The sequence below is a fragment of the Callospermophilus lateralis genome, chromosome 10 (genome assembly GCF_048772815.1).
Source record: "Callospermophilus lateralis isolate mCalLat2 chromosome 10, mCalLat2.hap1, whole genome shotgun sequence".
Lineage (NCBI taxonomy): Eukaryota > Metazoa > Chordata > Mammalia > Rodentia > Sciuridae > Callospermophilus > Callospermophilus lateralis.
Genome location: NC_135314.1, coordinates 14,865,406 through 14,887,103, shown reverse-complemented (window position 1 = coordinate 14,887,103; position 21,698 = coordinate 14,865,406).

Genomic DNA, 21,698 nt, shown 5'->3' with positions numbered 1-21,698 from the left:
TCAAGTCTATAATGCAAAGAGAGAAAAATCAAGAGATAGAGGTAATCCCTAATCATATTGGGAGAACTTTAAAACATATTTTTCTGTAACTGATAGAACAAACACTCAAAAACAAATCAATAAGGACATAGAAGATTTAAAAATCATTAGAGGAGTTTTGAAAAGGGTAGGACAAAAGCAAAAGAAAAGATAATATTTGCCCCTAATGATACATAATTATTTCAGAAAAATATCACCATAAGATGTAGGCTAGTGTTGGGGAAGAGAATTAGGTGACATGAGGCATGCTGGTTCAGAAGAAATATAGACATTGAAAAGTATAAGAACTCAGTAGAAGAAAACAACTATGACAATGAGCTTAAACAAATAGCGACCATTATAAGAATAAAAATAAAATATTATGTTAGTCAGTTTTCAGTGACTCTAATGAATACCTGAGAAAATCAACTTATAAAGAGAAAAAGTTTATTTTGACTCACAGTTCTGGAAGTTTCAGTTCATGATCAGTTTGACCCTGTTGCTTTGGGGCCAGTGAGAAGGCAACACATCAGGGCAGAAGTGTTTTGCAGGGCAAAAGTGATTACCTCATGATTAGGGAGCAAAAGAGAATGAGAAGGGAGTAGAAGTCCCACAATCTCCTTCAAATATGTGCCCCCAATGGCTTAAAGGCATCTCCCCAGGCTCCATTTCTTAAAGGTTTCATACCTCTCAACAGTGCCTCCCAGGGAACAAGACTCTCCAACACGTGGGCATTTCGAAGACATTCGAGATCTAACTTATAGCAAATGTATGGCTCTAAAAGCCAAAGACAATTCAATTTACCCAAATAAGATGGGAAAACTGCAATGATAGTCAAAAACTTCCCCTTTTGAAAGCAAAACAAAATAAGACCCAGATGGCTCACTAGTGAGTTCTGCTAAACTTTTAGGAAACAATGAACTTCCCAGCTCTATCACTGGTTTGGACCGGTTATTTCATCATTCTGAACCTTAGTTTCTTCTGTAAAGTGAAACTGTTAAAATAACAAAATACTTAACAATGCCTGTGTAGACAACACTTAGTAAACATTATCTGCTACTTTCACCACTCTTACTACTTTCACTACTATTGTTATTGCTACTTCTACATTATTATTCATGTATCTTTATGGTCTCCTAAATCCCTTGCACCTGATGACATGGGGGCAAAACTAAGTCTATCAACTATCAACATTTTAAATTTGATTTATGCAAAAAGATACAATTAAGTCTTACAGGCATAGAGATTTTTTTCTTAGCAAGATGAAATCCATCAAAAGAATTCTAATTTAATCCCAAAGTAAACCAGAAAAAATAGTACATGGAACAAAATGAATTGGAGAATCTTGGTCACAAAAACAGATTTGAGTGTGAGAGCCAAATTCTTGCCCAGTTAGAGTAAATTAGAAAGAGGAAACAAGCTGGGGAGGGATCATTCTCATCTGTGATTTACTGAGTGTCACTAGCCAGCTGCCTACTCCAAGATGCTACATCTCTTCCAATATTTAATAGATAACAATTATCAATTGGAAGTTTGTTTTTGCATATGGTCAGTGCTCAAGAAATATTTATTTACCAATATGTCAATTTTGGTCATTTTCTCAGTTTAGTAATTTCAATCATGTTACTGACATCAGTTAGGTCTTTCATGGTCTATCACTCTTCTTCAGGGACTAAACATGTCCAAAACACGCCTATCAGATCCTCAGACTATGAAGATACTATGTAATGGAGCAAAATTCAAACCAGGAGTTTATTTCTTGTTATGGAAGAATAACAGAAAATATGCTTTATAATCATTTTTTGTAAAGATACGGTGTACTGTCCTACCTTTCAAATAACTTGACTTGAAAATATAGTAGTATCAGAAACGAGAGACCAGCATCTGAATAGACTGGAAAACATATCAAGGATGAATGCCTGAGCTCATAGCAAAACGCTGGCAAGAAAAAAATGTCAGTGTGAAGCACACAGAAGATTCAGTTATACATTTTCCTATCAAAAAGTTTCACTTCAAAAACAAACAGTGTAGATTAGTCAATGTTTCATAATGGAAAAGAGCATAATTTAGGAACTCGTTCAGGGAGATATTTTAGTTCTCTTGTTTTATTTTCTCAGTTAATCATTTGACTATTTTGTGTACTTCCTTTCCTTGGGGATATTATCTGAATCAGATCTGATTTTTTTAAAAGCTATTTCAATGTGTGCAAAATACTTTGGGTATTTGTGAATTTATAAAATGTTCTTAACCTCAGAGAAAAATAAATAAGTTAGAGAAAATTAAAACAAGTTCATATCATTAAGTACATTTTTTTAAATCCCTGAAGTATAGGAAGAATGTAGGTGGACTAGAACAACAGTCAGCCTTGGGCAAGAACTTAGAGAAATCTCTGCAGATGTCAAAAATGATTTTACATGAACAGTTTGCAGGAGGGGAGCAGTGCACCAGCCCACATGTTCTTAGGACTTCTCCCAGTGGCGAGGAGTTGGGGGAAAATCATGGAAAAGGAAAACATCAGAATTTAAATTTCAGCAGTGATCCTTCAGTGCAATTAGCCTTCTCCAACCTGACATGTTTGCCATATAATAATTTAATTACACACCAAATGAAGAGACGGAGGCTGTGCTAGGTACTTAGGTAAAAAGAAATATGAACAAACTGGATTTTTACCCACATGAACTATTAAAGATGATGAGACTTGCATGAAAAATAAAACATAATACTATAATATTTTATAAGAATAACATGGTAATATTATAGAGAGGATTTTCAAATCAAAGAAATCAGAGTAAGGTGATCTCCACTTCTTACCTGTTCATTCTTTCCTTTGCCTCAAGAGTAGCCTTAGTAACACATCTGGTTCAGAATCTATAGAACTTCTCAGCCTGTTGTTTAGATCACAAATGTGATACTTGTATAATCACCTCTTGCTTTTTTTTCTAAGAACATGCATTGAAGAGGAAAACAGAGTAGCACACAGAGGTGAGAGAACATAGTGACCAAGAGAACATATTTCAAAGTCAAGTGACTTTAGTATAAATCCACAGATCCACTGGGCAACTTTGAGAAAGTTATTTGAGCTCTCTAAACCTGTTTCCCTATCCTCAAAATTGAAATATTAGTAGTTCCTATCTCACAGAGTTTTGAGATCACGACTGTACTTAGGATGCTAGGGGCATAAACACTAGCTGCATACATGTTGATATGACTAATGTTTGATATGAATATAACCATTTAGGCATTTCACAGTCATTTCCTTAATGCCTATTCTGGGCCAGATACTATTCTGGGCACTGGACCCCAGCTGTGAATAATGTAGGCAAAACACCACCCATCAATACGTGCATTTTTTAAATAATTTTTTACTTTAAAAATTTAAAAAAGTTCCAGACTTCACGGAACCTCCATTCTCATCTCAACCAGAAAAATAAGCCTCACTAGAAGAAAAAGCATCAAATATTATTTTGTACCTTCCTTGGTTCTCTACATAAAATAGGTAATAGGTATTCATGGAGGAATTATAATAGATGGAAGAAGAAAAATATGACCTCCTGGACAAAGAAAATAACAATTGTGTGAATCAACACATAGTATTCTGCTAAAGTCTTCTGGAATCTAGTCATTTAACATTTCTTAAAAGTCAACTCCTAAGTAATTTAAAATAAAATGGATTACACAAAGTTTCCACCATACCATGCCATATTTTGCTCACGTGGCAGAGGAATGCGAGGCATGGAGCACATTTCTGGATTGTGATGTTCAGCCAGGTGAGCCCAGATCACCTTGTTTTGTGGCCATTTAGTCTTGGACATCTGAATGCCAGTTGGAAGCATTGGATTTGCTCCTTGGCCTTAGAGCCACAGGAGGAAACCATGTGTCCAGAGCGATTGCAGGAGGCCAAGGAGGCCCAGGACGCCTCGCTAAGAGTTTCACTCCTTGAAGACTTAGGTTACTAGCAGAAGATATTACCAACAGAATATATGTCAGTCACTAATTTAGGCTATTAACATTGATTTACTTTTCACAGTAAATAAGGATATTTTCTTTTTTATATAAAACAATCTGTAGTTTTCAGTCTGATTATAAAATGTGTTTTGTTCATTATAAGCAGCTGGAAACTGTAACGTTCCACATATACATTCCTCGTCAGCAAGTCTGGAGAATTATGGAGAAATTTAGAGAGAGCTTGCAAAAGCATTGGCCAGAAAGCTCAGGAAACTTAAGTTCTAGTTTTGACTTCAGTTAAGCAGCTGGTTGAACTTAAACAAGGGAAGTAACTCCTCTGGGCCCAGTTTATACATCTGTAAATTGAGTGTGCTTAGATGCTCCTTTTGTCTGTTTTTTTTAAAGGATTTATTCAATAATCATCCACCATATGCTCATTGCCTTCATACAGTATTTAGTGTCTCAATCTGTTTGGTACAACTAAAACAAAATGCTTGGAACTGGGTAATTTATAACAAACAAATTTATTTTCCCATGGTGCTACAAGCTGAGAAGTTCAAGGTCAAGGGACCTACATTTGGTTTCTGGTGAGGACCTTTTTATGGAAGGTAAGAACCTATCTTCCTGAGAGCAGACCCCTGTGCCCTCACATGTCAGAAGTTAGAAGGTCAAGAGGGATGAGTCCTTTCCTTTGAGCCCTTACATGATAGCATTAATCCACTCATGAAGGCAGATCCTTCATGATCAACTTTCCAACACATGATTTTGAGGGCACATATTCAGACCTTCGCCTACAGTGGTATTTGACAATGAGGAAATTAAGGCTCAGAGGACATCATGTATTTATCACCCAAAGCCCTAGAATACTGGGCAAATGTGTGTTTTAAGGGTATCTCCTTGATTCCTCACATCCTCTTCTCACCAAACTTCAACTACGTTTAATTTACTAGAATATTAAATGGCTCTTGATTTGAGAAAACACAATGACCCTGACAATAAAATCATTGCATGCATGATCCTTTTGTCAAAGAATGGCTCTGCAATTCACTTACCTATAGAGTAAATCCTATGTTTTACATTCCTGATGCGAAGTTAAAAAGTTGAGTCGTATCTAGAGGAGGAATCTGAGTTTCATTCAAAGGACATTAACAAGACTTGTTCTCCAATACTGAAGGACTCTGTCTTCTTTCACTTGTGTCCCAATGATCGTAGAGCAATGTAATCAGAAAATAGGATGGCATGAGGATCTAACCTTACCATAACAAATTCTGAAGTACTCTTGGACAAATCAGACACTGTGCCAGGTACACCCATAACTACAGAAAAAGAAAGCTGCCCACCAATCTTCCTTGTTTAAGAGTAGTCCTCTTAATGACAAGTCTTGATTAGGTTAGAGATGAAGACCTGGCCCCTAGCCAGACAAACCACAGACTGGTTATTGTACTAAGATGTGGTCTAGGGCTCGGATTATGGCTCAGCCTTAGAGCGCTCACCTAGCACGAGCGGGACCCGGGTTCGATCCTCAGCATCACATAAAAATAAAGGCATTGTATTGTGTCCATCTACACCTAAAAAGTAAATATATATTAAAAAAAGATGTGGTCTAGCAAATAAATGCTTACCAAACAATCCAGGATGCCTACAGTAGAAATCTGAATTATTGTAGAATATAGAAAAAGTCAGCCATGTGGTTGCTAGGGAAGTATGTGAAAGATATCAGGTACATAGTGTTTTTAAATTAAAGTTGATCACCAAGAGTGAAAATAACAGACTCCTACTTTTGAGCATCCCAGACTTGGATTTTAAATCATTTCCTACTTTCCATCCCATTTTCCACTGGGATTCTTCTACTATGAATCCTGCCCCTGGGTTTCTGACACATGAGTTTTTAAATTATATACGGAGATATTACTGGAATAGATGAGTATTCTTTACAACCAAAAGAGTTGAATAAAACTTCGCTAAACTATTTTGTTAGCTGGGCTCAGTGGCTTGGGAAGCTGAGACAGAAGGATCCTGGGTTCAACGCCAGCCTCAGCAATGGCAAGGCACTAAGCAATTCAGTGAGACCTGTCTCTAAATAAAATACAACATAGGGCTGGGGATATGGCTGAGTGGTTGAGGGCCCTTGAACTTAATCCCCGGTACTCAAAAACACAAACAAAAAACTATTTTGTTATACTACATACTATAATTCTCCTCTATCAAATAATGTTGAAATTAACAGGGATTTGGTACCTGATCTGTTGATTCCAAGGCCTGATTGGAATTATATTACTACATAACACAGCCAGTCATTCTTTCAGCCACATGCAGTGGTTCAAGTATAATCACTTAGAATCACGAGGACTCAGAAGGACTTACTAAGAAGACATCTAGACCATAACTCAACTCTCAGCCCAAAGAGTATGCTCTTCTAAGACCAATTCCATATTCTCTGGTGGTGAATTTTTAAGTATTTAGTTTTAATTCATCCATAACTTCTACACCACCAAGAAGTTGGGGTTTTTTTTAAGGTGATGAAATTATGTGTAGAAATACATGGTACTGATTATTTATGAAAACGATGAATGTTCCACCACACATGAGGGACTCCTTTGCTCACCTAATGAAGATTGGCCGGCGAAGTTGAGGCAGAGGTTTCAAGGCACTCAGTCTTGTTGGGATTTTGTTTTTATCAACAGTAATGGGTTCCACATGCCTTAGAAAAGAACAAAGCACTTGGTTCTTTCCCTGATTCTCTCAGTGCTCCTACCCTGTATAGCTCATCTGAGGCTTTCAGAAATCCTTCTCCACATATTTGAAGCTGATGTTAGCATTTCCTTCATTGGCTCATTAACTTGCTCTGGTGCAAGTTAACCAATGACCCCGAAAAGGGACTCCGGTTGCTCTGCAAGGGTGATGAGCAATTCTCACCCTGCACTTCAGCCAACAAAAATGTTGTGCCATTTTACAAGCAACTCAAGTCCCAGAAGGCCACATGGTTCCATGGCATGATATATGCAGAAGAATAATAAAAAGTTTTATGGCTCTGAGGGAGCCAACAAGTCCCAGAAGTGCCCCAAGGCAGGTAAAGCTGGAGTGTCCTCACTCAGCCTCAGGCCTTGACAACTTTAACCAAGAGCCCTTCGACATGAAGTGCCTGGCCTGCAAACACAAAACCAGGCCTGCATTTAGGACAGGCAGGGTCTGCCTGTGTGCACTTGTATCTAACTTTATCTTATCCAAAAAATCAGGGGAATTGTATATTTAAAGCATGGAAGCTAAGTTAGGGTAAAGGATTGAATGTTGTTATACCCTCCAACAGACAAGAAATACATACTCCACTGCCCGATGGGAAAGAGACATTTGAAGATGCAAGTCCAGTTAGGATACTGAACTCTGATAGCTGAATTCCATCCAATGCAATTGTTCTTAGAAAAGGTTTCTCTATTTCCTGATAATTTCCCTATACATAAACAAACCACTATACTAAATGCACACAGGGATACTGTCAGGAAGTGAAGAACCAACCTCTTTAGGGGTTACCATTTCTTGCTGAACATCCTCGTTGGTCAATACTTACACCAATTAGGAGATGCTAAGCATGACAGCCCTAAAAAATAAAGAACTGGGGGTAGAAGACGATGATCCAAGTAAGTTAAGGAGACATCTTCCCCTAAGAATCATTTATTACATTTACTCAGTTTTTGAGATTGTATAAATTTTCTTAACATATAGATTTGTTCATGCTGGGTGTCAAACCTTGAGGCTCTGTCCTGGGTGATATCTGGCATTCATGGAAAGCTCAGAAGGCAATATTTTTTTGTTTTTTACTAAACATTCATCACACACACACACACACAAACACACACACACACACACACACACACACACACCTAATACATACATCTATACTTTTTCCACACTGAACCAGAAAAAAATATAATCCCAGCAAAAATATAATTGCCTTCACGTCCTCTTTAGTTTCCTAGGATTTCTCGATCAGATAAACATTAATCTGGGCCAAGAATTACACTGGCTGGATGCCTTCATGACACACTCAATGGATTTCAAAAACTATTTTTCTTCAGAATGGAATGATGTGGTAGCCATGAAGCCTTCAGGAAGAAAGGAAAGATATAAGGTCCATGCAACCTTTATGAAAAGACCAAAAACTTAAATGATTCAGAACTACCTTTACGGCCTGCAAGTTCAAAGGCATATGTATTCCAAATGCCGAAGTCATACTCATTCTATTCACATTCCTAACCCATATAGAAATCCAGCAGTGGTCCAGGCTGCTGCAACCTAATCACTTGTTTGATAGCATATGTGTTCTGCTCCCAACCAGACACATCTGTGGTAATGAATCCAGAAATCTTAGGCTTTTCCTAATGGCTTCGATTTGAATGATTTTATCCAGGCAAGCTTCCCCTCTTTTTTTAATTCTACACCTTCCCTGTGAGTATTTGTATGCCAGCAGGAAACATGTTTTTGATTTTACAAAGAAACATTACCTAAATTAATGTTTTCATAATAATAATGTCTTCATAGTTATAGACCACCTTCCTTCCTTGGAGGAAAAAAAGCAAAAAAACATGTGCAAAGATTGCTTTCATCCACCACAGAAAACCCTATCTTACCCCTTCCAAAAATGCCACCTCTCAGCTGCCAATTTTTTTTTCACAATCCCTTAGGATTTCCCTCCAGATCTTTTTTCAAAGTCTGACTTAATTCCTGACAATTTAACTTGAGATTTATGATCAGACTCTAAAAGGATATGACTACAAGAACTGGAGACATTAGCTTTAAAATGCATTAAATGTTTGTGAAAATAAATGCATTGCCTCTCCACTTCACTTATCTAATCATCAGTCAATAGTATATTAATTAACATAACAATTCATCTATATTAATTCATTACATCATACATAGAATCCGTCAATTACAGCAGCATTGTCCAATAGAAATATAACAAGAACCACCTGTGTCACTTGCTTTTCCTCATAACTACATACAAAAAGCAAAAAGAAATTGAAATTTAATATATTTTATTTAACCAATATATCCAGCATTAACATGTGATCAATATTTTTAAATCATCAATGAGATATTTTGCATTATTTACAAAATCCATGGTGTATCTTACCCTTGAGGCACATCTCATTACATTCTAGAAGCACTTTCAGTGCTCAATAGGGCAGGTGGGAGGACAGTGTGGATCTGGAGAGTGCCAGCTATCCAAGTACTACACAAGCACCCTATGATTCCTACCAGTTCTCCCAGCTTTTGATGTGTCAAAACACATTAGAACTTTAAATTAGACAATCTCTAAAACCTACCATCCTTGTTCCCTTAGAGATTTAAAAACAAATGTCTAAGGTTTACACTGTTTTTAAGGTGGTATTATCTGAACCACATCAAGAAAATAAAATCCATGTTAATATAGATATTTTTTCCTAGTGCTACTATAACAAATTACCACAAACATAATGGCTTAACACAGCACAAATTTATTATTTCTACAGTTACTTCAGATCAAAAGTCTAAAGTGGGTTGACAGGACTACATTCCTTCCAAAGGCTCTAGGGGAGAATCTATTTCCTTGCCTTTTGTAGCTTTTAGATGTGGCCTGCTTTCCTTGGCTCATAGCTCCTTCCTTCACATTCAAAACAAAGCCCACAACATACCATCTTGAAAACTAACTAAATCCATCTCTCTCCCTCTCTCTCTTCCTTTCCCCCAACCCCTCTCCTTCTGTCATTACATCTCCTACTGGTATTCTGACCCTTCTGCCTCAGTCTTAGAAGCCATGTGATTGCTTTGAATGCACCTGGAAACCCTCCCCATAGCAACGCCTTATTAATTTAATCATGTAGGCAAAGTCCCTTTTTCTATGGTAGCAACATATTCACGGGTTCAGGAAATGTGGATGCAGAACTCTTTGGAGGACCATTATTCTGTCTACCATAATAAAATATGCCCCACTCAGATTTGGAGGTGAAATTCTGTCCCAACACCTCTAGCAATGACATAGATCTACATGTGTCAAAAATTAATGACATCCTAGATGAATCTTTACTTGTTTCAAGCAATATTTTATAAAAATTGGAATGCAGCTGGGTGTGGTGGTACAATCCCGTAATCCCAGCGACTCGGGAGGCTGAGGCGGGAGGATCACAAGTCCAAAGGCATCCTCGGCAACTAAGCAAGATCCTAAGCAACTTAGTGAAACCCTGTCTCAAAATAAAAAATAAAAAAGGGCTAGGGATGTGACTCAGTGGATATGTGCTCCTGGATTCAATCCCTGGTGCCAAAAATAAAAATGTAAGCCAGGCTGATGGTATGTATCTATAGTCCCAGCTACATGGGAGGCTGAAGACAGAAAGGCTGATTCAGCCCAGGAGCTTGAGGCCAGCCTGGGCAATTTAAGAGACCCCATTTCAAATTTTTTTAAAAAGTAACAATAAACATTAGACACATGAGTGATATTTGCTTTTACTAAGTAGGATTTGGAAATTTCTAGAAGTAATTCAAATGTGTATTCTGGTTATTTAGTCAACATATAATAGGTACATGCATTGAGGCTAGAGATAAAATTCATCAGGTATCTATTACCTATATTTAAGCTCTTTTCCAAATGTTCCATGGAAAATCTTCACCCTTTCTCCCAAGTAACTAGTGCCATATCTAGCATGGAGTACATGTTCTCACAGCAGGAAATAAAATATTTGCTAAGAATCCTACTCTTTCCTAAATATTTGTCATGAAGTAGAAAATACTTCCAATCAAATCAACTAATATTTAGTGAGGCACAGTACCCCATCAAAATATTCCATAACTTAAACTAGAAGTCCGAATTTTTAAAAAAATAATAACCACTTTTGTTCTCTTTTTTATTGAGGTATAATATTTGTACATTTATAAAGTACACTATGATAATTCTGTACACATATAAATTTGATGTATAATAATCAAATCAAGGGGCTGGGGCTGGGGCTGTAGCTCAGGGGTAAATTGCTTGCCTCACATGCGTGAGGCACTGGGTTCGATACTCAGCACCACATTAAAAATAAAGATACTGACTCCTCACACATCAGATAGAGCACTAATCTCTAGTGTATATAAAGAACTCAAGAAGCTAAGCACCAAAAAAACAAATAACCCAATCAATAAATGGGCCAAGGACCTGAACAGACACTTCTCAGAAGAGGATATAAAATCAATCAACAAATATATGAAAAAATGCTCCTCATCTCTAGCAATCAGAGAAATGCAAATCAAAACCACTCTAAGATATCATCTCACTCCAGTCAGAATGGCAGCTATTATGAAGACAAACAACAACAAGTGTTGGCGAGGATGTGGGGGGAAAGGTACACTCATACATTGCTGGTGGGACTGCAAATTGGTGCAGCCAATTTGGAAAGCAGTATGGAGATACCCTGGAAATCTGAGAATGGAACCACCATTTGACCCAGCTATTCCTCTTCTCGGACTATACCTAAAGGACTTAAAAACAGCACACTACAGTGACACAGCCACATCAATGTTTATAGCAACACAATTTACAATAGCTAAACTGTGGAGCCAACCTAGATGTCCTTCAGTGGATGAATGTATTTTAAAAATGTGGCATTTAGACACAATGGAATATTACTCAGCATTTAAAAAGAACAAAATCATGGCATTTGCAGGTAAATGGATGGCGTTAGAGAAGATAATGCTAAGTGAAGTAAGCCAATCCCCAAAAAATAAATGCCTAATGTCTTCTCTGATATAAGGGGGGTGACTCAAAATGGGGTTGGGAGGGAGAGAAAGGGAGGAAGATTACCTCTATATAGGGAATAGGAGTGGGAGGGAAAAGGAGAGAGAAGGGGAATAGCATGGATGTGGAAGGAGACCCTCGTCATTATACAAAATACATGTATGAAGATGTGAATTTGCTGTCAACATACCTTATATACAATCAGATATGATAAATTGTGGTATAAGGTGTATTAAGAATTATAATGCAAAATAATAATAATAATAATAATAATAATAGCTCATGAATAATGGCATAATTCAGCGTGAACATACTTTATATACAGAGTTACAAAAAATGGTGTTGTGAATGGATACTTATGATTGTAATGCATTGCACTAGTAAGAAATAAAAAAACAAATAAATAAATAAAATTAAGGTCTTCTAAAAGAGATATGACACAAATAGGCTTCAATGGCAGTTTAAGAGATTTGGGTCTGTTTGGATGATCACTTTATAACTAAGTGAAGAGAGGAAGAAATTCTGCTTAATCACTACTGTTTGCCAGTGCCTCAAACAGTTCCTGGCAGACACTAGTAGCTTAATAAATGCTTTTCTCTTAAGGTTTTCATTCCCTTCACTTAATTTTCCCTAATGTTTATATTTTATATCGCCATAATACAATGATCAAAACTAGGAATTAATAAATATTTTGAATGAAAAAAAATAAAGATACTGTGTGTTCAACTACAATTAAATATATATATATATATATATTTAAAAATAATAATCAATTCAAAGTAATAAGCATTTCCATCTCTTCAACATTAATCATTTTCATGTGCTGGGAATTTTAGACACTTCTTTTCTAGTCATTTTGAAATATATCATTAATTATTTTAACCAAGTTACGCTACGGTGCTAAAGAATAACCCCTCTGAGTTGGGATGCCCCGTATTGAACTCCTTCCTGTTCTCCTTCCTACCTGCCCAGTCCATTTCATCCTCCTACAAGACCAACTTATTAGTTATACCAACTTATTAGTGAAAGCATGTGATATTTGTCTGTTTCTGACTTATTTCCCTTAACATAATGACCTCTAGTTCCATCCATGTTGCTGCAAATGACTAGATTTTGTTCTTTTTATGGCTGAATAATTTACTTCATTGTATAAATATTCCACATTTTCTTGATTCGTTCGTCATTGAATGGCTCTGGATTGATTGCATATTGTAATTTCTGGTCCTAAGTTCACATTGTGAACAGTGCTGCAATAAGAGAGAACAAGTAACTTTTTAGATGATGATTTCTTCTCTTTTGGATATACGTCCAGTAGTGGAACTGCTGAGTCATACAATAGCTCTATTTTTGTTGTTTGTTTTGTTTTATTGCAGAATCTTTTTTTATTGCAGAATCTTTATACTAAATCAGTAACTACTTTTAAAATTTGCCTTCCTTAGCAAATTATTACAGGCAAACTGGTAATTTGGCTTATAAGTTATTGATTCCACTGGACTAATGCTCTTTTAAGGCTATCTCTTCAGTTTAACCACATGCTAAGATTCTAGTTATATTAAAAGAGATTATTAAAGCAATAATTTTATTTTTAAAACATGTATTCCTGAACTGCAAGGGTCCATATCTGAATTCCCTGCTGAATCTTTCATGTGTGCTCAGGATCCCAGTCCCTTGTCCTCGATTGATATATTAGTCAGTTCATGCTGCCATAACAAAATATCATAGACTGGGTGGCTAAAACAACAGACTTTTATTTCTCAAGGTACCAGAAGCTGGACAGGTTGAAAAAATGGTCAGGTTCTAGCAAAAGCCTCTTCATGGCTTGCACATGGCTGCTTTCTCACTGTGCCCTCATATGGCAGAGACATAGAGACATCAAGATCTCCAGAGTATCTTCTTACAAGAGTACTAATCCTATCATAAGAGCTATATCTTCAAAGATCTCATCTAAACTTAATTATCTCCCCAAAGCCTCATCCCCAAATATCATGATAGTGATAGTTAAGGCTTCAAGATATGAATTTTGCAAAGATACAATTTAGTCTATAGTAAGGGATATGCAGGATCTGGACAAACAGCCGCAGTGTGATATATATTCTCTGGAAGACTAGATCAAAGTCAGCTCTTTAGTCATTCTCTACCCTTCCTGATGGCTTCTTCCAGATACCCCCTAGACGGGGAAAAAATAGTAAATGTGATAACCAGAAAGCTCATCTCTAAGGTTCTCTAAATGTGTCTTCAATGAGCAACCCCCAAAGGGCATTTTCTACTCAAAACTGAAGCTTAACAGCTAAATAATTACATTGTTAAAATGATTTTAGATTACATTTCTCTAATGATGTCAGGAAGATAACTCTTGGAAGTTGACTCATGCCTAATCAAACTTTAAAAGTATTTTTTAGTGCATGCATGAATATGTAACAATAATCTCATCATTATGTACAACTATAATGCACCAATAAAAAATGTGAAAAAATCATATAAAAATATTTTTAGTTTTCTTGAAATAGAGGTAGGGTAAAGTTTTATAAGCCAGGAGAAAGATAAACTTAATGATTCTTGAACTAAAAAGTCACTGTGGTGAAAAGAGAAATGGATTATGAGTACCCATGATAAGCATGTTCATGAAAACTTAATTTCAGAAAGACACTCAATTTCATTTATCATTTGTCTAAAGAAAAATGCAATCATTACCATATTGATCAACAAGAAAGTTTGTCCAAAGTAACTATTCTAGTGCTTCATTCTGGATCAATGTAATGTAATTATGACTCGTGAATTTCAGTAACGCATGATTTAATATTATAGCAAGGGTGCCATTAAATTGTATTAACTTTCCAATAATTTCTAGAAATTGAAATGGAATCTGTTTGGCAATGACACACCACTTTGACACCAATGAAAATATTTTATGTAGTTATATAAGTGATAAAAATAAATGTTTTATAAAAAATTGATCCAGAAGGACTTATAACTAGGAAAAACATTCACAATTAACAAGACTTCATGAAGTGTACAGCAGCCAAAGCTAACTTCTCAGACCAGATGAAGGTAATGATGTAATTTCTGGTCCTAAGTTCACAAGATCTGACCACCTGTAGAGATTTTTTAAAAGCACTTTAAAGAATTAATTTTCCCAATATGGACAGGCTGAGAGAGTCTCCCTTTTTATGACTCTCTATTGTGCCAAGGTAATGGAATCAAATGCACACTTCAGCTTTTTAAGCAGCTATACTTACAGTGCAGCAGCAGATTTGTAACTACCAGTACCAGCTGGAAAAAAGGACATGGATTGGCTATTTATGAAGGTGTTACGGAGCTCAGACTTTATAGACAGAATGTGTCCAAAGCCACCAAATTTAAGAGGCAGTTGTACAATTATTAGATGAGGAACCATCTTAACAATTCAACTGGCTGATACAAGCAAAGATATATGGCAGGTACCCAACCACATTTCTTGCTGCATTAGCTAGAAATTGTTTTCACTATTTTCGCCTGAGATCAATATAGCATGAGAATATTAACTACAGTCATATTAGAAGAACAAGAAACAATTTTTCAAGTATATATATATGTGTGTGTGTGTGTGTGTGTGTGTGTGTGTGTATAAAATGTATTATTCAATATAAACATTATCTACCTCTGAATTCATAAGGTCTACTGATCATCTTAATTCAATAACTATTTTAATAATAGAAGATATTTTAACTAAGGTATACTTATCTTCTGACTCTACTTTTAGATTTAATAAAATATTTTAGTCCATATTTGTATGACCAACTACTATCAAAACATTTTAGTATATGATAGTTTTTAAGAAATATTTTAGAGCAGTTTTAGATTCACAGCAAAACTGAGTGAAAGTACAAGACAATTCCTATATATAACCTGCCCCACACAAACACCAAAATGCTTTATTAAAATTAATAAAACTACATTGCCACATCACCCCAATTCCATAGTTTACTTTACTGTTCACTCAGTGTTAGACATTCTATGGGTTTGAACAAATGATAATGACATGTATCCACTATTATAGTATCATAAAAAAAATAGTTCTGCTTCCTTAAGAATCCCCATGCAGTACCTATTCATATCTCCTCCTCCTTAACCCCTGTCAACTGTGGCTCTTTACTGCCCCTGTTGTTTTTCTGGCATATATTGGAATTATACCATTTGTAGCCTTTTCAGATGAGCTTCTTTCACTTCATAATATGCATTTAGTAATATGTATTTCCTCCATATCTTTTCATGGCTTCATAGTCCAACTTTTTTTAGTGCTGAATAACACTCCATTGTCCTTATATTCATTCATCTAGGTTGCTTCCATGTTTTGGTAAGTATGAATAAAATGCCATAATCATATGGTGCAGGTTTTAGCATGAACTAAGTTTTCAACTCATTTGTGTTATTACTGGATTCCATGGTAAAACTGTTTAATTTTGTAAGAATCTGCTAAACTGTCTTCAAAATAGCTGTGTCATTCTTCACTGCTATCAGCAATGAATGAGAATTCCCATTGCTCCACATCTTCACCAGCATTTTCTGTTGTCAGTGTTTTGGACATTGATTATTATAGTAAGAAAGTAATAGTTTCTGATTGTTGTTATGATTTATAATTTTTAATGACATATCAATTTGAACACCTTTTATATGCTTACTAATCATTTGTATATCTTCTTTGACAAGATATACCTTCAGGTCTTTTGCATATTTTTTAATCAGGTAGTTCCTTTTCTTGTTGAGTTTTAAGAGTTCTTCTCATATTTTGGCCAGCAGCTGACTAGTAGTTATTTTTTTAATCAGATATGTCAATTGAAAATCTTTTCTTCCAGTCTGATCATGTTTTTTGTTTTGTTTTGTTTTGTTTTTTGGTGCTGGGGATTAAACCTCAGTCCTTGTGCATGTGAGGCAAGCACTCTACCAACTGATATATCCCCAGCCCTAGACTGTATCATGTTTTAAGTGCAATGATCAACCTTGAGAAAGTAAGCTTTTATTGAAATAAAAATTATTTTTAAAGAATTCTACAATTATAAATGTTTAGAACCATTCTTGAAGATGCATTATAAATGCTCTAATTTTTATTCAAGCACTATTTCACTAGCCGAAGTATAGTAGAATTAAGTGGAATCCCTACAGAATCTCTTTATATAAAGAGGAGGTGAAATTTTGTTAAGGTTGATGCTGCTCCAAGATATCATTCAGAGAATCAGTTACAACTTGTGGTTTCGATTAAAATGCAAGCCAGGCTTAGGTAGGACAAGAATCCACTAAATGTTTCTTACCAGAAAAGGGGAGGGGTATTATCCCATGCTGAAATAGGCTTGGAACAAAGCCTTCTTAAGATTATAAATAAACTTTATTACAGTATATTACTAGACTCTGTTGCCTCTGAGAAATTCTCACAAGGAAGATGAAATAAAAGTGGCTAACTGAGCACTTACCACAATCCCACCAAAAATCATTAGCAATGAGGAATCAAATACCCTTACAATAATCAATTTAAAACTTCCCTGAAATAAAAAGGCAAGACTGCAACGTGCCAGAAAATGAAGGAAACCAACATATATATCCCAGTGAGGGATCTACTGCACACAAACTAAATTAGTTTAAGCTAAAAATAATTTATTACAAGATCTCCAAAGAGTGTCATAATCATTGGGAGGTCTGAAGATCATCTTTGAGCTGAGTTTCCAAAAGCACGTCTTAAAGCCATATTGCAGAACTAAGCTTCTGGATCCGGAAACAAAGTTCATGCTACAGTTGCTGGCTCCAAATCTAGAGTACCTATGCCACCATCTACCTAGGTGTCTTTTAACACCCACGAAGCAAGAGACCTAACACTGATGATCCCAACACAGCCCTTGCCAGAACACCAATCATACTTGACAACAGAAACAGCACTTCCACCTTCCAAAACTTGTGTGGTTGTAAAAGATTGATGGGACCTAAATCACATCTAAAACCAGAGATACAAGTAAATTTAAAGAGTGTAGTTTCAAGGGCTCCAGCCTCATTGATACAAGAAGCCATACTAGACACTGAGTGGGTGGCCACCATGAAAAGAAAAGAGAAAGGATATGACTGTCCAAGGAACATAGGACATGATTCCAGGAGAACTCCAAGTAAAGATATTCTGGTCTGAGGAGTTGGAGGGAGTCTGGAGCAACCATGAGAATGACCAATTCCTTCAACATCAGAGCAGTAGGAGTCCTGCTCCAAACTCCATCCCAGAGAACAGAGATACCTGAACACTGGGTGTGAGAGAGCTGAGTCAGAGGCCAGACTCAATAGGAATAGGAAATTACAGTTCTCTGAGAAGCTACTAGTATTCCTGCAAGGAAGCACAATACTTCCTCTTCTAAAATCACTAGAGGTTGGGCTGGGAGGCAGTTCAGTGGTAGAGGGCTAGCTTAGCATGTGCAAGGCTCTGGGTTCAGTTCCCAGCATCACAAAAACCAATAATTATAAATAAAATCAGTGGAGCTGCTTGTGGTATAATTACTGCCTCCCTATATGGATCGATAGAATTCAACTACAAAGATGAACATGCAGCCAGGAAGTGAACATCAGAAGAAAATAAAATCATGAAAGTGAGACATACAACTTAATAAAGGAAACTTCACTTAATAAATTAGAATTCATACAGTGAACAAATGGATCTTTGATGGTTATTTTTTTTCTGAAAAAAATAGGGGAAAAAGTGCTTATCAAATAAAAATCCAAATAAGTAAACCAGAAAGTAGCATATATTATGCTAAAGAGAGAACATAATAGCTGGAAACCTAAATTTTCCTCAAAATGACAGAATGGGTATAGTGAGTACTGTGGTGTACCACCACGATTCCTTTAGGAAACAAGGGACACACTCTTTCACATGTCAGCTGATAAAGACCTTCTCAAGAATTGCCCCCAGGAAAGAGAGGTACTTTGCTCTTGCTAATATCCCTTCCCAAAGCTACACCAGACCTGGGCTTGGATTCAGGTCAATATGAAAGACAACCCCAACTTAGAGTTCCCTAAAGTGTCAGCTGAAACCTTCAATGCAACCACATCCCAATTCAACTCCCTCTCCCTTCCCTGCTTCCCTCTAGATCCCTGTACGCAGTTCTCCCTCTCCAAGTCAGTTTCCCAATATCTCAACTTAAGACAACTAGAAGAAAACCAATAGACCTAAAGACATCTAGAATTTTCTCCATCCATTTGATTGAATTTCCAGGAGACAAGAACAGAAAATGGAAGGAAAAATAAAACAGTTTTCCCAAAAAGAGAATGATTGAATTCAACTAGACCTCCAAGTATCAAACAAGATGAAAAGAAAAATATCTACAATATAGATATTGTATTATTCAGGGTTTTCCAGCAAAAGAGGACCAATAGCGTGTGTATATACAGAGAAACATTTATTTTTAGGAATTACTAAACTTACCTATAAAATCTGACAAGTTCTAAGAGCTTCAGGGTGGGACAAGGAAGGCTGGAGATACAGGAGAGCCAGTATTGTAGTTCAAGGTCAAAAGCCAACAGCCACAGAATTACTTTTCCCTTTTTTTCTTGTATTCAACTTTCACCTAATTGGATGAAGCCCACCCACATTATAAAGAGCAATCTGCTTTAAAGCCCATTAATAATTTTTTGGTTGATATTTCTTTAGATCTCTCTTTTTTATTTGTTCTAATTAGTTATATATGACAGTAGAATGCATTTTGACACATTATACATAAATGGAGTATAACTTCTTACTCTTCTGGTTGTACATGATATAGAGTTATACAGGTTAGGTAATCACATATGCACACAGGGTAATAATGTCCAATTCATTCTACTACCATTCCTACCCCCATTCCCCCTCCTCTCTCTTCACTCCCCTTTGTCTAATCCAAAGTACTTCTATTCTCCCCCACCCCTTATTGTGAATTAACAACCAGATATCATAGAAAACATTTGGCCTTTAGTTCTTTGAAAGCCCATTAACTTAAATGTCAATCTCCTCCAAATTAACCCCCTTACAGAAATAACATTTGATCATAATGCTGGATGATGTGATCCAGTCAAGTTGATATGTACAATTAACCAACACCTATAAAAAAGGCAGCTATAAAAAGACTGAGACTCATTGTTACTTGGAGGGATAGTGGCAGTTCTGCTCCCTCATATGTTGAAGTATAACACTAGAGAAGTACACCAAGGCGAGCATACAAAGCACGGTTTATTTAAAAAGGGGTACCATAGAGAGAGGGATCAGGGGGCCATAGCTGGTACCCTGTGTAAGGATGGCCTTAGCCTAAGCAACTCCATTTTAAAACTCCATTTAAAAATAAAACTTCAGTCTCACCAGGTAAGCCCACAGAGCACTCCAATATGTCATCAGGCATATTGAGTCAGAGTGAAATCACTTGATATAAACATGTCATTTGCCTTAACCCTGATAAGAGCCAGAAGGGTAATATCAGGGTGGAAACCACCAGACCAAGTGTCTTCTCCAAGATGTAAACTGTCACTAAGAAACCTGGTAACAGATGATAGGGACCAAAAGGGTACGCAGAAGCCCCAAAATTTAGTATAAATAATGGAACACATGAACATACATTCAAGCCAGCCAACACTGATGCCCACATGCCAGAGAGCCTGATGAGGACCTGGACTAACATCCCAATTCTTCTCATCATCTGCCTGATCCTCTGCATCATCCTCACTGCTCTCAAACTCTACAGCAACCTCTTGACCCTGGTGAGAAAGGCAACTTCTCTTTATGACTGCCTCCTCAGCCAGTCCTCAACTCCACAAGAGGAGAATTCTCGATGGGTTCCTGACCTGATTGCTGCAGTCTGAGTGAGGGTGCATCTGCTGGACTTAAGGCCTAACACTTTAAATCTGGCACTTGAGCTTAGCATGCAGAGAGAATGTCTGTCATAGGTCTGTCATGATTAAGTGTGTTCACAGTTCTTAGAGTTAACTTAGAATTTGTTGGTTTTGAATTAGTTGTGTTTATTGCTTTTATCAGTCTGAATTATTGTTTGTAGTGCCCAGCGTTAAGGACTGTCATTTCTTAAGAACCTATAGAGTAAAATTGTATTGAGTGATTTCGAGTGAATAAAGACTTGAAAAGGGCATTAGCTCATGGACATTTTTTGTTTCTCTCCTCAACTGCAAATGTTGCACTTTTGCCCATCGCGACACCCTGGTATCCCAAGAAGCGAAGGTGTTCTGCCTTTTTTATAGGTCTTAAGCTTCCTTTGTCCTCCTGCTCCCTTCCCCTTATCTCTCTTTCTGCTGTGGGATGGTGGGACAGCCAAAAGGAACCAAAACACATTAATTAACAACTTTTACAACTCCCTGTAAGGAGGGGCAATTCCAAGGACAGGTTACCTTAGCAGGTTACCTTGATAGGTTGGAGAAAAGGCTCTGAAGGCATTTCAATCCCTCAGGTAGCAGTTTTCAACTTCCTGGACTCACTCAAATTGGCCTCCTTGATCCACCTGATTTGATTTGCCTATCAATATGACTGCCTGTCTAATTCTAGCTTCATTAGGAGTCCAGATTGTGAGGGATAAGTATTTCTTTTTCTGGAATTTATTGTCTCCTAGAGTTTTAATATAGCCTCCTTCCTCCAAGGCCCACTGTTTAGTACTTACAGTGTGTACTTTTAGGGCTAATTTGCAATGGCAGGAAGGTCAAAATCCAGAGCCTAACATTTAGTATTGCCTCCTGCCTTCAGGAACCATTGTAATCTGGAAAGGATTTACTTACTGGAAAGCTAATGCTTGCCTAGTTTTCCCTCCCTCCTCTGGAGCTGCACAGTCTCTCCACTTTTCCTTGGGGGCTATTTTGTAGGAAAATTATTTTCCATAACCCTTCACCATCCAGTGAAAAAGGCACCAAACCAAAGTAAATTTATGGGTGAGTTCTACCAAATGTTCCAGAAACAGAGTCCTACCTCCTTCTAGGAGCACAATGTAATCCTGAAATACAATATAATCCTGAA